Source organism: Rhincodon typus, chromosome 21 (assembly GCF_021869965.1).
Source record: "Rhincodon typus isolate 14 chromosome 21, sRhiTyp1.1, whole genome shotgun sequence".
In the NCBI taxonomy this organism is placed as follows: domain Eukaryota; kingdom Metazoa; phylum Chordata; class Chondrichthyes; order Orectolobiformes; family Rhincodontidae; genus Rhincodon; species Rhincodon typus.
The window spans coordinates 27,199,952-27,214,119 of NC_063352.1; positions in this window are offsets into that span (position 1 = coordinate 27,199,952).

Below are 14,168 nucleotides of genomic sequence, written 5' to 3' on the forward strand. Positions count from 1 at the left end.
CTACGTCCAGCACACATCGATAAATTGAAGAAAGCTGGGAGACCAAATTAATTACCAGTTTAAGAATATAGTGGAAAATATAAAACAGCAGGTTGTAAGGGGATGGGAACAGTTGCAAAGTTAGCATTTACTGCCCAACCCTAACTGCTAAAAGTGATTGATGATACAATTGAGGGACTTGTTCCACCACTTCAGGGGACAGTAAATGGTACAGGTTGTACCTGTTTTTTTAATGTAAAACAGGCATAAACTGCACCAATGTAGCAGTGGGAGGTCCCAATACTCAATCTGCATAGGTGTTGATCTGACTGCTCGATCTGTGGGAGGATAAAGTTTTAGGTATCTTGGATAGTCATTTTGAGCTATGGGTGAAACACATAACAACTGAAAGAGACATATTACTGTTATGATGCCAGCTGGTGTTATTACTGGACAAGTTAGGTCCTGGATTGAAATTTGGTTTGATATATCATATTCTGCTTTTCTTAATTGAACAAGGTGGTCTTTTAATGAAACACAAGCACACAATGTTGCAGATTTAGTTTTAACAGTAAAACAGAAATGTATTTTTTAAAAGAAGTTAAGATGAATTAGAATAAACCAAGCTATTTACATTGTCCATATTTGAAAGATTCCTAAACACAGTAAAAGTACAATACCATCTGTCCCAACAGCATCACTTCACAGTACTTTTTAGAGAGAGTTCCCTTTTCCATCACATCTATAGGCATGACTTATCTGTTTCTTTCGATTGTTGATCTTGAGAGTTTGATAGCTTTTTCCTTGGTTATTCACACAACTGAGTTTAGATTTTCTCATTTTCAAAGAATCCCTCAGGGTTTTAACCACACACTTTTGGTCTGAAATTTATTTTCTAACTATGCTGAACTAATTTCTTTCTCCAGGATAAGCTGTGTTTGCATCTAAATTTAAACAGGAATTTTGTGAACAATGAACCAAAATCTTTCCAATCTATAGATTCTTCCCCTCAGCAAAAAATATCAATTCCTGATTCAACTGAACTGAAAGCAAGCTAATGTTTTTCAATGTTTACTCTGGTCATTTGTAAAGCTCCCACAATTCCAATAATTTCACATTGTCACTTTGGAGCTCTTTCTTTCTCTCAAACTAGTTCAAAAATTTATAGCTCCAGAAGGACTGACAAATTAATTATTAAACGCCCTCATATACATAGAGCAAACTCTGCATGCCATTAGTTCAAAATCCAAATTGTAAGTTAAATTATATTAATATACACATATAAATCACACACTTTACAACACACTATATAAGGTATGAGATACGCAATGAATGATGAAACTCACTATGCCTGGTGTTAAACAAACTACAACTGGTAGACCAGTATAATTTATGTGTGACATGCCAACTCTTGTGAGATACACTATGATTGGATCTTTGTGCATGGATCATCACCTTTACCTGGTGAAGAGACTTCCATGCTTCAACAATCCCTTGAATGGTTTTGAGAGCCACTTGCTCCTGGTAGGGCGATCCATAGTGCAAGGCATGAAGATGCCAAACAAAGTACAATCCAAAATGTTATCCATAGCAAAACAGACAGATGAAGACTAGGCATTTCACTGGCAATTTCAAAAGCAGAAGAAGTCAGCATTGGCAGGGTGATCCCAATCATCATGGTTTAACATATCCCTGAAATCTGATCATCACCCCCTTGAGATTGTTTGGATAATAACATTCCCCTGAATGACAGTACTTTGTCTTGGTCGATTGGTGATGAACATCCATCAGGCACCAAGTCATTGCAAGGCTCAAAAATGCAAGAGGAAGTCAATGTCTCAGCTCTAAATCAGCCTAACAAAAGAGTGGAAATCCAAATGCAGCACATGATGAATCTGGAAAAGCTTTATACACCAACTCAATTCCTTAATAGTGGAGTTGAATACAGCCTGCTGTTCTAAACTTCTACATGAGACCATTTGGTTTAATATTGTTGTCAACAGAACTGATTTGATGAAAACGATGATGAATATGAGACCTCCTAGAATAAAAATTGAGCAGCCTACCTTGTCTGGCAGAACAACCCAAAATTGCAAATAAAAAAAGATTCTAAGCACTTCAACAACTCACTGTCAAAGACAAGTCCAGAAGAAAACAGTTAGTGGTAGGAAATGAAAACCTGAGAGCTGAGTCTTTTTTTAGATAAGTGTCAGTTTTGTCAAGTCTCATGGAGGGTTGCTCTTCATGAGGGCAAATGAAATTTCTTGCTGTATCTTACCAAACTCACCTTATTGAACTCACATCATTAACTACCTACTCCACCCATGGCTTTTCTCATGCCTGATTCTCGATCCATTATAGCACTTGCAGTACCCGGAATAACTCATCACTATTGGGATATCCCAGAATGGATTGCCTTCCCTGGTGCAGTGGCCATGTTTAAAAGGTCATTCTGCACCCAGGCAAGCACTGCTCATCTGGAGCTGCCCTATATTGTTCCTGATATCGTAGACAAGGGAAAATTGGCACCCTGCTTTGTGGGCAAGGACCTGGAGGACCTGGTGGACAAGGTAATGCAGAGGCAGGACTTTCACTACATGCAGAACTGGCTTGGAGGACATGACACCCAACCATGCTAGTCTGGATAGTGGTCACTATCTGGGTCAGTGTAGTCTCAGCTGTCTAGATAAATCCACAGCAATATAGGAAGAAGGTCAATAACCTTCTCCGCTTTGCTAGCATAAGTGTCACCATCTTCTCTCCGATATCTCACACTCACTCACTCTATCTTTGCTATTTTGAGATACACTGATGTGTGATTTTGTCCTGGTTTATACATTGTCCATTGATATTTTAAAACCTCTAGTAGCTAACCACTGGTCTTATAGAGGAGTGGCATTATATGTTACCTAGAATGCTAAATGAATCAGATCACCAAGCATGGATTATCATCGCCCTTGGAACATAGAGCCAGAAACTATTTTAATCAGTTTACTGAAAACATCATTTGATGTGCCCTTTTTGCTTTCTTTAATAGCACCAATACAATTACAATCTCATTAAACATCAAGTAACAATAACAACCAATTCACAAATTAACCATCCATACAGTAAGACCATGTGTAAGTGCCAACATTGACCACATCATCAATTCCCCTATATACACACGATACCCTGGCATCAAAGAGAAAATGTTTGTCCTCATTGCATAAAACCAGCTCAGTTTTAACATAGGTATAAATATCTATTCTATTATTCCAGTCCAGTCCTTCTGATATAGATGATATGAGTCTTACAACCCTTTGGGCGGGCTGCCCAGACAGCCTCATTGATAATACGCTAGTCTTCAACTATGGAACCCCTGCTCTAACAAGCCTGAGACCGAATCCAGTTCTACACAGGAACAGTATAACGGTATAGTGTCTCTTCTGATGGACAACTGGATTTTGTGTGGCATCTGTACTTATCACAGAGCACCACCACTGACACTCCTGCAGGAAGTTGTTTGCCCTGGACGCTCCCAACCAGTCTCTTCTTTTTCTTTTTGATGGGTGGGTACTAAGCTATGCTAACCACCTGGATCTATGCGGATCAAACAGCCACTTTGTAGTTTGTCTCTGCGTCATTTAGCCAGGCAACAGCACTGATACAGTCATAGCCAATAGCAGTGCTATCTCTGTCACTGCTGGGCCACATGGAGGCACAACTGTGTCGGGCAAAACTGCATGAAAACTGACCCAGAGGTAACTAGTCAGACAAGACTCAACCAGGAGACCAATCTGAGAGAGTTACAGTCACTGATCGCCCACCAAAGCCCATGCTTTACCATTCTGACTGTTGCCTGCAAATCTTCCCTCACTCAATATCACCGACTCCAACATCCAATAGCGCTGACCCCAACCCCCAAACAGCACTAACTCTGCGTGCCTTCTGCACTACTGACTCATTCGCTTAGTCACTGCACTAGAAGTAATTGCTTAGCCATCTATTTTCATCTCCCTTAGTACTTATCTCTCTCTCTCATTCAAGGAGGAAAACAGCTCACAGTAATACAGGAACAGGTACTGGGTTGCCAACATTTGGTTCCTCACCCCTTGTGAAAAGGATCCTTACTCTGACTGCCCCCAGTAACTGACCAACAGTGTCCAAGTTCCTGAACAGGTAATGGAGGCTGGGCTTGATTGACTGTCCCGGACCCCCTCACTGAAGGCTATATACCTTGGCTTTACTTGAGGATCGCTGACAACCATGAAAACTTTCTGTTTTTGTGTCTGCACTAAATGCTAAGGCAATGCAACAGTACATTCAGCCAGGAATCTCTGGCTAAAGGGGAAAGACACAAAAAGGCAAGGCAAGATGTGCATTGCAAGGCAGGGATGCTGGGAGCATCCAGGTAGGCTCATAGTGAGTGCTAAGACAATGTGGAAATGCAGTCTGCTCCAGTCCATGGGCATGTTCCTGAGTGCAAACTGTCCTTATTGCAGCATTACAATAATCACCCAGGTGCAGCCTAAGGTGCAGCATTGAAATGCAGGAGCATTCTGTAAGTGAGTCGGAGATCTGCCACCAGATAAATCACCAGATCAAATGGACTTCATCCTAAAATTCTAAAGGCGATAGCTGTGGAGGCATTGTTGGTGATCTTTCAGGAATCATTGGAGTCAAGGGGGGTCCCAGAGGATTGGAAAATGGCTAATTGAACACTTCTGTTTAAGAAAGGAGGGAGGCAGATGATGGAAAATTAAAGGCCAGTTAGCCTGAACTTGGTCATTGATAAGATTTTAAAATCCATTTTTAAGGATGAGATTCCGGAGTACTTTGAAGTGTATGGTTTTGTCAAGGGGAAGTCATGCCTGACAAATCTATTAGAATTCTTTGATGAGGTAACAAGCAAGTTAGGCAAAGAGAGCCAGTGGGAGTGATTTATTTGGATTTCCAGATGGCCTTTGACAAGACACCATACAGGAGGCTGCTAAATAGGGGACGGCATGGTGACTCAGTGGATAACACTGCTACCTCAGAGCACCAGGGACCCAGGTTCAATTCCAGCCTCGGGTGACAATCTAAGTGGAGTTTACACATTCTCCTCATGTCCGCATGGGTTTCCTCCCACATTCTGAATTAATCCAGGTTAGGTGGATTGGCCATGCTAATTTGCCCATAGTGTCTGGGGTCAGAAATGCACGGATAGGGTGGGGGGTGGGATGCTCTTCGGAGGATCGGTGTGAATTTAATGGGCTGAATAGCCTGCTTCCATATTGTAGGGATTCTATGCAATAAGATAAGTGCCTATGGGGTAGGGGCAAGGTACTGGCATAGATAGTGGATTTGCTGACTGGCAGAAGGCAGAGATTGGGGATAAAGAGGTCTTTTTCAGGATGGCATCCAGTGACTTGTGGAGTTCCATGGGGTTCAGTGATGGGACCACAACTATTCATGTTATATATTAGTGATCGAGGTGAAGGAACTGAGGACGTTGTTGCCATGTTTGTCAGTGACACAAAGGTAACTGGAGAGACATGTAGTGATGAGGAAGTGGGGAGGCTGCAGAAGGACTTGGACAGGCTTGGAGAGTGGGCAAGGAAGGCAGATGGAATACAGTGTGGGAAAGCCCGAGGTTGTGCACTTTGGTAGGAAGAATAGAGGCATGGACTATTTTACAAATGGCAAAAGGCATCGAAAATCAGGAGGACAAAGATACTTGGGAATCCTAGTTCAGGATTCTCTTAAGGTCAACATGCAGATTCATTTTGCATTTAGGAAGGCAAATGCAATGTTAGCATTAATTTTGAGAGGGCTAGAATACAAGAGCAGGAATGTACTGCTGAGGCTGTATAAAGCTCTGGTCAGACCACATTTGGAATATTGCAAGCAGCAGAGGTTCATAAGAATGATCCCAGGGATGATCGGCTTATCTTGTGAGAAGTGGTTGAAGACTGAGGGTTTGTACTTGATGGAATTTAGAAGGTTGATGGGCGATCTAATTGAAACTTACACAATTCAAAAAGACCTGGAAAGAGTGGAAATGAAGGAGATGTTTCCACTAGTAGGAGAGATGAGGACCCAAATGCACATCCTCAGGATGAAGGGACAACACTTTAGAAGTGAGAGGAGGAGGAATTTCTTCTGCCAGAGGTGGTGACTCTGTGGAATTCATTGCTGCTGTGGAGGTCAAGTCATTGAATGTCTTTAAGAAAGAGGTAGATAGGTTCTTGATTAAAAAGGTGATTAAAGGTTATGGTGAGAAGGCTGGAGAATGGGGCTGAGAAACATATAAGCCATTGTTGAATGGTAGAGCAGACTTGATGGGCCAAGTGGCTGAAATTTGCTCCTTTATCTTTATACTTTATCATTTATAGACCATCCTCTAAAATGGTCTTTGTTGCCAGACACATCCAAGAAAATTGATTCTGAAGAAGGATCACTGCAGCTGAAACATTAACTCTGTTTTCTCTGCACACCTGCTGAGTTTTTACAGCAATTTCTGTTTGTGTTTAGGATTCTTAAGGGACTTGACGGGTAAATGGTTGGAGATGTTTCCCCTCATGGGAGAGTCTAAGACAAGAGGGCATAGTCTCAGAACAAAGGGTGGCAATTGAAGACTGAGATGAGGAGGAATTCCTTCTCTCAGAGGATTGTGTATCTTTGGAACTCCTTGCCAGAGAGTAGGGGTAGTGTTCTGTGTATATTTAGGTTAGATAGATATATTCTTGATTAGTAGGGAAATCAAGGGTTATGGAAAAAGGGAAGGAAAGTGGACATAGGAATATCGAATCAGCCATGATTCTGTTCAGGGGCCAAATGGCCTACACATGTTCCTATTTCTTATGATCTTATAATCTTTAATTCCTCTGCTACATTCCTCAGATTCAATGAGAGGACCTTTAAACAAAGGTTAGTGTCTTTCTTGAAGCCAGTTCCATAAGCATTCAGGCAAAACTCCTACAAAATCAACTACACTGGACTGGACACTCTGTCCAGGTGGCTGAATACCATCTCCCATATAGGACCTGTTTTCTCAACTTTCAAATTGTCAGTGTTCCAGGGTGGGGTCAAGGTTTGGAAAATAAAGCAAATGCTTCAAAGCCATAAACTCTGCTTGAAGTGTTGCAGTATTGGCATTAATGGGGAGAGCTTGTTGCTAATCATACAGAATGGTGGTCGCTTGTCCATTAAGCTGCAACATGCTTTTAGTCCCAAAATTTAAATTATGAGGTGGAGCAACAACAACGAAGGACAGGAAAGGGAGTAAATCCCACACTCTGAATCCCACTACCGCATGGGACGTCCTGCCCCAGATAAGTTGGTTGAGTGGGCAAATGGGGTGGCTGATGAAGTTCTATGTGGAGAAGTATGATACATTTGGAAATACATGAATGAAAGATAGTATTCTAAAGGATGCGCAGGAACAGAGAGATCTGGTGTAAGTCAGTATAATATATTAACTGTAGAAGGACGTGATAATAAATCATATGGTATTCAAGGCTTCATAATAGACACATAAAGTACAACATTTGGAATGTTATCGTAAGTTCATATAAGACATTAGTTAGATCTCAGCTGAATTATTGTGCACAGTTTTGGATGCCACACTACAGGAAGGATGTGGATACATTGGAGAGAGTGCAGAAGAGGTTTCAAGAATGGTCACAGTTATGAGAAGCTCCAGTTATGAGAATAGATTGGAGAGGAGAAGGCTAAGAGGAGATCTGATTGAAGTTTTCAAAATTGTGAGGAGTATTGATAGAGTTGATAGAGAGAAACTGTACATACTTACAAGAAGTTTAAAAACCAGAGGGTACAGTTTTAAAATGTTTTGCAAAAGAGCAAATGAGAGGTGAGAAAAATCTTTTCACACAGCAAGTGTTTAGGGTCTGGGATGCACTGCCTGGAAGTGTGATGAGGGCAGGTTCAATTGAAGCATTCAAAAGGAAATTAGAGGCTTAGTTAAATAAAAATAACATTCAAGGTTATTTGGGAAAGAAACAGGAGATCAACATTAAGTTAAAATTCTCAGAGAGCTGGTGCAGATGCGATGGGCCAAATGGCCTCCTTTGACACCATAACAATTCTGTCATTCTATGTGGTTCTGAGCTGGTTTCACACTCCCTTGCTAACACATTTGAAGATGGTGTGCCTTTCTGCCACATTCCTGCCCACTCTGATGTGTCTGAAATTTTACATAGGTAATGTCAGTCAGCCTGCCCACATTTGGCCTATTGAAGCCTTTATATGGTCAATTAATAGCCACTTTAGGAGCCATATCCTGCTGCCATTAGCATTTTAGCTCCAATGGAGTGGTGGGGGATGGGGGACTTCGGATTGGGTTGCTGTCCTATGCTATGTACAATGCCTGACAGCTTTAGTTGCATGGGCTGGAACCAATTAGAAGCACCTTTTCCAAGGTCATCTCAAAATTTCACCCTTGTGTTTGTCTCTTGAATGAAAGCTGTTAAAAACCCCTTCACCCTCAGCCTCATCCTGAAGTCCTCAGGACTATAGATGTCAGTACTCAACCAATTTGACTTACTCCACGTGAAATCAAGAAATGGCTGAAAGCACTGGTGCTGAAAAAGCTAAGGGCCCTGATAACATTCTGACAACAGCACTGAAGAATTGTGCTCCAGAGCTCGCCACACCACTAGCCAAGTTATTTCAGTGCAGCAATAACACTGGCATTTACCCAGCAAAATGGAAAATCGTCCATCTATGACCCATACACAAAAAGCAAGACAAATCCAACCTGGCCAATTATTGCCATACTCTCAATAATTGGCAAAATGATGAAAGGAACATCAACAGTGCTATCAAACATCACTTGCAAAGTCATAAACTGCTCAACAGAGCTCAGTTTGGGTTCCAGTCAGCTCCTGACCTCACATCAGCCATGGGTCACACATAGACAAAAGAGCTGAACTCCAGATGTGACGGTGCAGTGACTCACCTTGAAATCAAGGCAGCGTATGATTGAGTATCACATCAAAGAGCCCTAGAATCAGTGGAAATCAGGTCAAAATTCTCCCCTAATTGGAGACATACCTAGCACAAGGAGCGTAGTTGTGGCTTCATTCATGGAAATCATTTCAGAGATTCCATTGGTTATTGTTCTTGGCCCATTTGTCCTCAGCTGTTTCATCAATGTCGTCTCTCCATAATAAAGTCAGAAGTGGGGATAGCCATTGATAATTACTAAATACTCAGCAATAATAGTGACTCCTCAGATACTGAAGCAATCTGTGTCTATATGCAAAAAGACCTGGACAATATTCAGGCTTGGGCTGAAATGTGGCAAGTAAATTCACACCACACAAGTGCCAGTCAATAACTGTCTCTAAAAAGGGAGAACCTAGCCATCATCCCTTGAAATTCAATGCCATTCACAGAACTACAGAAGTCTTACGATGCAGAAGCCATTTGGCCTATTGTACCTGCACTGGCTCCTCAAATAAGCAGTATTACCAAATGTTAATCTCTGCTTTTTCCGCATACCAGTATTAAACAGATACCCATACATCAAAGTTGAAAGATGCCTGGGAGAACATGATGTGGGAATGTTAGGCATAAAACTAATGTGCGCAGTCCAAATCCTTGCCTCAAGCATTCTTGACCACATCATGCAACATAATAAATCAATCCCACTAATGGCAGTGACGGACTATCAATGTTTTGCTTCCTGGAAAGATTGACTCAGTTGCCAAAGTTGCAATCACCTGCAACTTATGCATTGCCTGCACATGGTACAGGAGCTTCTCACTTCACACCTTGGCCCAATGAACATTGTATAGCGCTAAGGCTGACTTCAAAGTTGTGATTACAGCTAGACAGTCAATGGCATGGATAGCTGAAGTGAACAGATGTTTACAAATGTGATAACTTATTTATATTCAAGTGTCACTCATGCCATCAATGTGCCCTCAGAAGGTCTTTGTTCCTTCCCTCCCACTACGTCTCAGTGCAATCCTGGGTTCCACAGCTGGGGTGGCTGTTCCCTACAGTGAAGCCTGTGGTGTTGCAGATTTGGTAGCACAATGCTGGGGTATTTGTGTCTCGATGGCCCAGACATGCTGAGAGTGTCTTGTTTGGAACCCACCTCAACTTGAAGTGCCGTGGGGCTCAGGACACGAGGCTGGGTTCAATGGAAGGCCTGACCACCTTTGGTGTGTTGTGAAAGGAGACTTTTGGGGAGGCTTTTGCACAGTTCCTCCTCAGAATGTGTGTCTATTGATAACGCCCTATCTCCTCGTGAGGAAGGGGCATCTGGAGTGTGCATTAGGTTTCCTGTCGCCATGCCTTTAGTCTTGAGGACCAATGGGCTGCATGCTGGAGTGCAGGTGTGGTCAGTGTTCCTTCTAATCTGCCCACACAGCCACTGCAATGATCTGCACATAGCAATCCGTGTCTGCTTACCAATCACAGAATTGACTTCCATTTGCAGAGGTTACTGATGTACACAGATCTCAGAGGCCTATACAGCTGGAAAGACAACTAGAGGGAACGCTGCTGCCAGTCCTCCAGGAAGAGGACGCCTTACCTTTGCACTGACCCTGCGACGAAGACGTCTGGGTTCTTTTTGGAAAATCGAGGTATCATTTACCCCTTCTCTAATGCCTTATGCAAATGACCGAGAAGGGCAGTATCAGAATGTCAATGCTCATCTGGATGCATAATGCCTTTTAAAGATAACATGCATGCAGGGATGTTGGACTTTTGGCACATATCAGTTGAGTGGTAAGTTGTAGGGGAATGGCACATGGTAAGGTGGAGCTAGAATCAGAAGTGACTGCCCTACCTTGGGCAGGGTACCTAGTTGAGGTGGGTTTGGTAAGATGCAGCGAGAAAACATGCTCGGCCTTGCTGTGAAAAACCCTCCGAAAATCTTGAAGCGACTTGGATTTAGCCAAAAAAATGTAAGAGTCAATCCATAGATTCTATTCCAACAGTTCTATGAGGTGTGATTAATTAATGGTATGTACATCTGTAGCTTGATGTGAATACAGCCCACTAGCGTGTGAGTTCAGCAAAATTGCAGTGTTTTGCAAACCAGTGTTTTGCTGCCACCTAGCCATTGACTGTTAGACACACTCTTGGGACAGACTTCCACAAGAAGAATGAACATACTCACAAAACCCAAAGTAATCTGGACTGCAGTCTTCCTGAATGTTCTTGGAGAGAAAAGATGCCAATAGGTTTGAGACCTTTTGCAACTAAAGGGCACTAGAATGTATGTTAGATATAAGGGACAATACTATAGTTTGAGTTTTTGATAAAATTTGCCATTTATTGTTTGTACCCTTTAAAAAGGTGCAATGACATATTAAAATTTTCAATAGTTTTGTTTAAGGAATAGTCAATCCAACTGTAGAACAGACTGCCTCCAATGTTAATGATCTCTGCAGTACCAAAGAATCAGCTGTATTTGGAAGCCTCGGGGATTTTTGCTTTTAGACACGAGTACTCGCAATGTCCATCTTGTGTCTCCCACAGGGTGAATAATTGAGTTCCACCATGTCAGACGAGCTATTTCAAGCATTTGAACCAACAAAGTCAACATTGTCGCATCATACAAAAGCACACTCCGACAGCACTTGACAGTCATATCAGTGGGTCCTTGCACATGGCTAACGGGATAGCACTGGATAAACAGCATGATGCTAGTGAGTAGGAAGAGCTGAGAAAGTCAGAGCCAGCTTACATAGTTCCACTTGGAGGATAGGCACTGTTTTGCCCAGTAGAGTGCAGATGCAGGGCTTAGGAAATATAAGAAAGATGGTTCTAAATTGGTCAGTAGTGACAGATGTGTGCCCACAAGACAGAGTCTCTGAGGCAGAATGGCATCATTGGCTGACGGTAGAGGTATCCATTCAGTTCATAATTACCACCATTGCTCGGGGCCTCTTCCCTTGTGAGAATGACCAACCTAATGGAGAGCCACATGCAACAACACTCATGAGTGGATGGAAGAACATTGCACTGGTAATATAAATAAATAAAAATCAACAGAGATTCGTTAAAGGTAAATTTTGTGATTCACTTAACAGAATTTTTAATGAAGTAACAGAGAAGACTGATGGTGGTATGCAGTTAATGTGTTTATGCATTTTCTAATGTCATTTGACAAAGTACCACAAAACAGATGTTAGTCAAATTAAAGGGAATTAAATTATTGGGAATTAAATACAAAATCAGCACAGATACAAAATTAGCTAAGGAACAGAAAGCAGACTAATGAAGAACAGTTGTTTTCCAATTGTAGAAGGTGTATAGTGTTATTGCCCAGCTCCTTTTGATAAAAATGACCAACATGTGTAGTGATTGTAAAGAAGTCAATCGGATGGACTTCATAGAATATGAGTTTCCTGATTGGGGCTGTTAATATGGACCAATCACAGAGCCCTGGCTGATAGACAAAAATAACTAGAATTAGAATTAGATTTTACTCAAGTACAGGGATACCAGAATACAGTGAAAAGTGTACAAAGTCACCATTCCTCGCACGATCTTGGGTACAAAGTAGAGGAAAAAGAAGTTAAAAGTTCAACATTATAGTCCTTATAAAGTAGAAAAATAAAGAAATAAAGTTACAGGTTCAACATTACAATCCTTAACTGAATTGAAACTTTTTTGGAATCAGAGGGACAGTACAGAATGGCATGTTATTTTGGGCAGCAAGAATGATTGTCCCATGCAAAGGCTGCTGCCAGATACTGGCTGAGCCCCACCAGTGTCATCCAGGGATTTCCAAAATGATGATGTTGGTGAGAAGTTATGTCTGGTTGCCAGGTACAGATGCAGACACAGTTGCATTGGTGGAGCAGCGCCCAGAGTGCCAATAAGAACAAAAATTACTTCCAGCAGCTCCTTCACATTTGTGGGAATAGTTGGGTAAACCTTGGAGTTGTTTACATGTTGACTATGCAGGTCCTTTCATGGGGTCAATGTTCTTAGTCATTGTAGATGCTCACTCAAAGTGGTTGGACATGTGTAGAATTCATTTCTCAATCACAGGAATGAAGAGAGAAAAACTGCACACATCTTTTGCAATACATGGACTCCCAGAAGTTTTGGCCATAGATAATGGGTCATCATTTACCAACAGGGAATTTGAGTATTTTCTAAAGTTGAATCAGATTCAATGCATAAGGGCAGCTCCACACCATCCATCATCTAATGGTCTGGCAGAAAGTGCGGTCTAAACTTTTAAGGCAGGCTTGAAGAAACAGCCTGCAGCTTTGCTTGATACCAAACTGTCCCGGTTCCTATTTGATTATAGGGCTACCCCTTATACAACAACAGGGATAGCTCCAGTCGAGTTGTTAATAGGGAGAAGACTCCACACTAAGTTAAATCTGATCTCTGATCTTCTGAGACCTGGGGGTGGTGGTGAAACAACATCAGGAATGGCAGTGCTGGACACTAGACTCCATCAAGCGAGAGACAGTTTACTACAGAGAATGAAGTTTTGGTGTAGGAACCACGGTAGTGGCCTGTCATGTGTAATTGGCTTGGTCAACATGACATTATGTTACAATGGCATCATCTTATCTTGGAATGAATGACAGTAAGCCTCAAATGGACTACCTTTCCTGAATTTATTTACAATTAAATGGTGCTATGGTGTCCCAAACTTTAACAAATGTTATAATCTAAAAGTGGAAGTCAATAGGCTCTTAATATGTTGGTTAGCTTTCCTAATAATTTATTCTGAAGAAATGTAATGGCATTTTTTAAGAGAAAGTTCTGCTAACCATGAGTACAGCAGGTTTTAACATTCACCTTATTTCCAGCCTCTGTGTAACATTGTGCTGATCTTTTTCTCATTTGTTCATGGGATATGAGTGTTGCTCGCAGGCAATTGTTTACTGACCATCTTTATTTGCCCAGAGGGCAGTTAAAAGTCAACCATACTGCTGCAAGTCTAAGGACAGCCTTCCCTAAAGGACACTAGTGAACCAGCTTTTTTTTTTGCAACAACTGACAATGGTTTCACGGCCATCACTAGACTTTCAATTCCAGATTTTTATTGAATTCAAATTCCATCTGCCATGGTTGGACCTGAGTTTAGTTTCCCAGAACAATACCAACAAACCATCATCTTTCCATTACTTCCATTACTCAGGGTTTTAGCTGACTTCTGCTTGATCAGTCACCAGATACAGCAATGACTCTAGTGGTATTTCAGGGACCTTTTA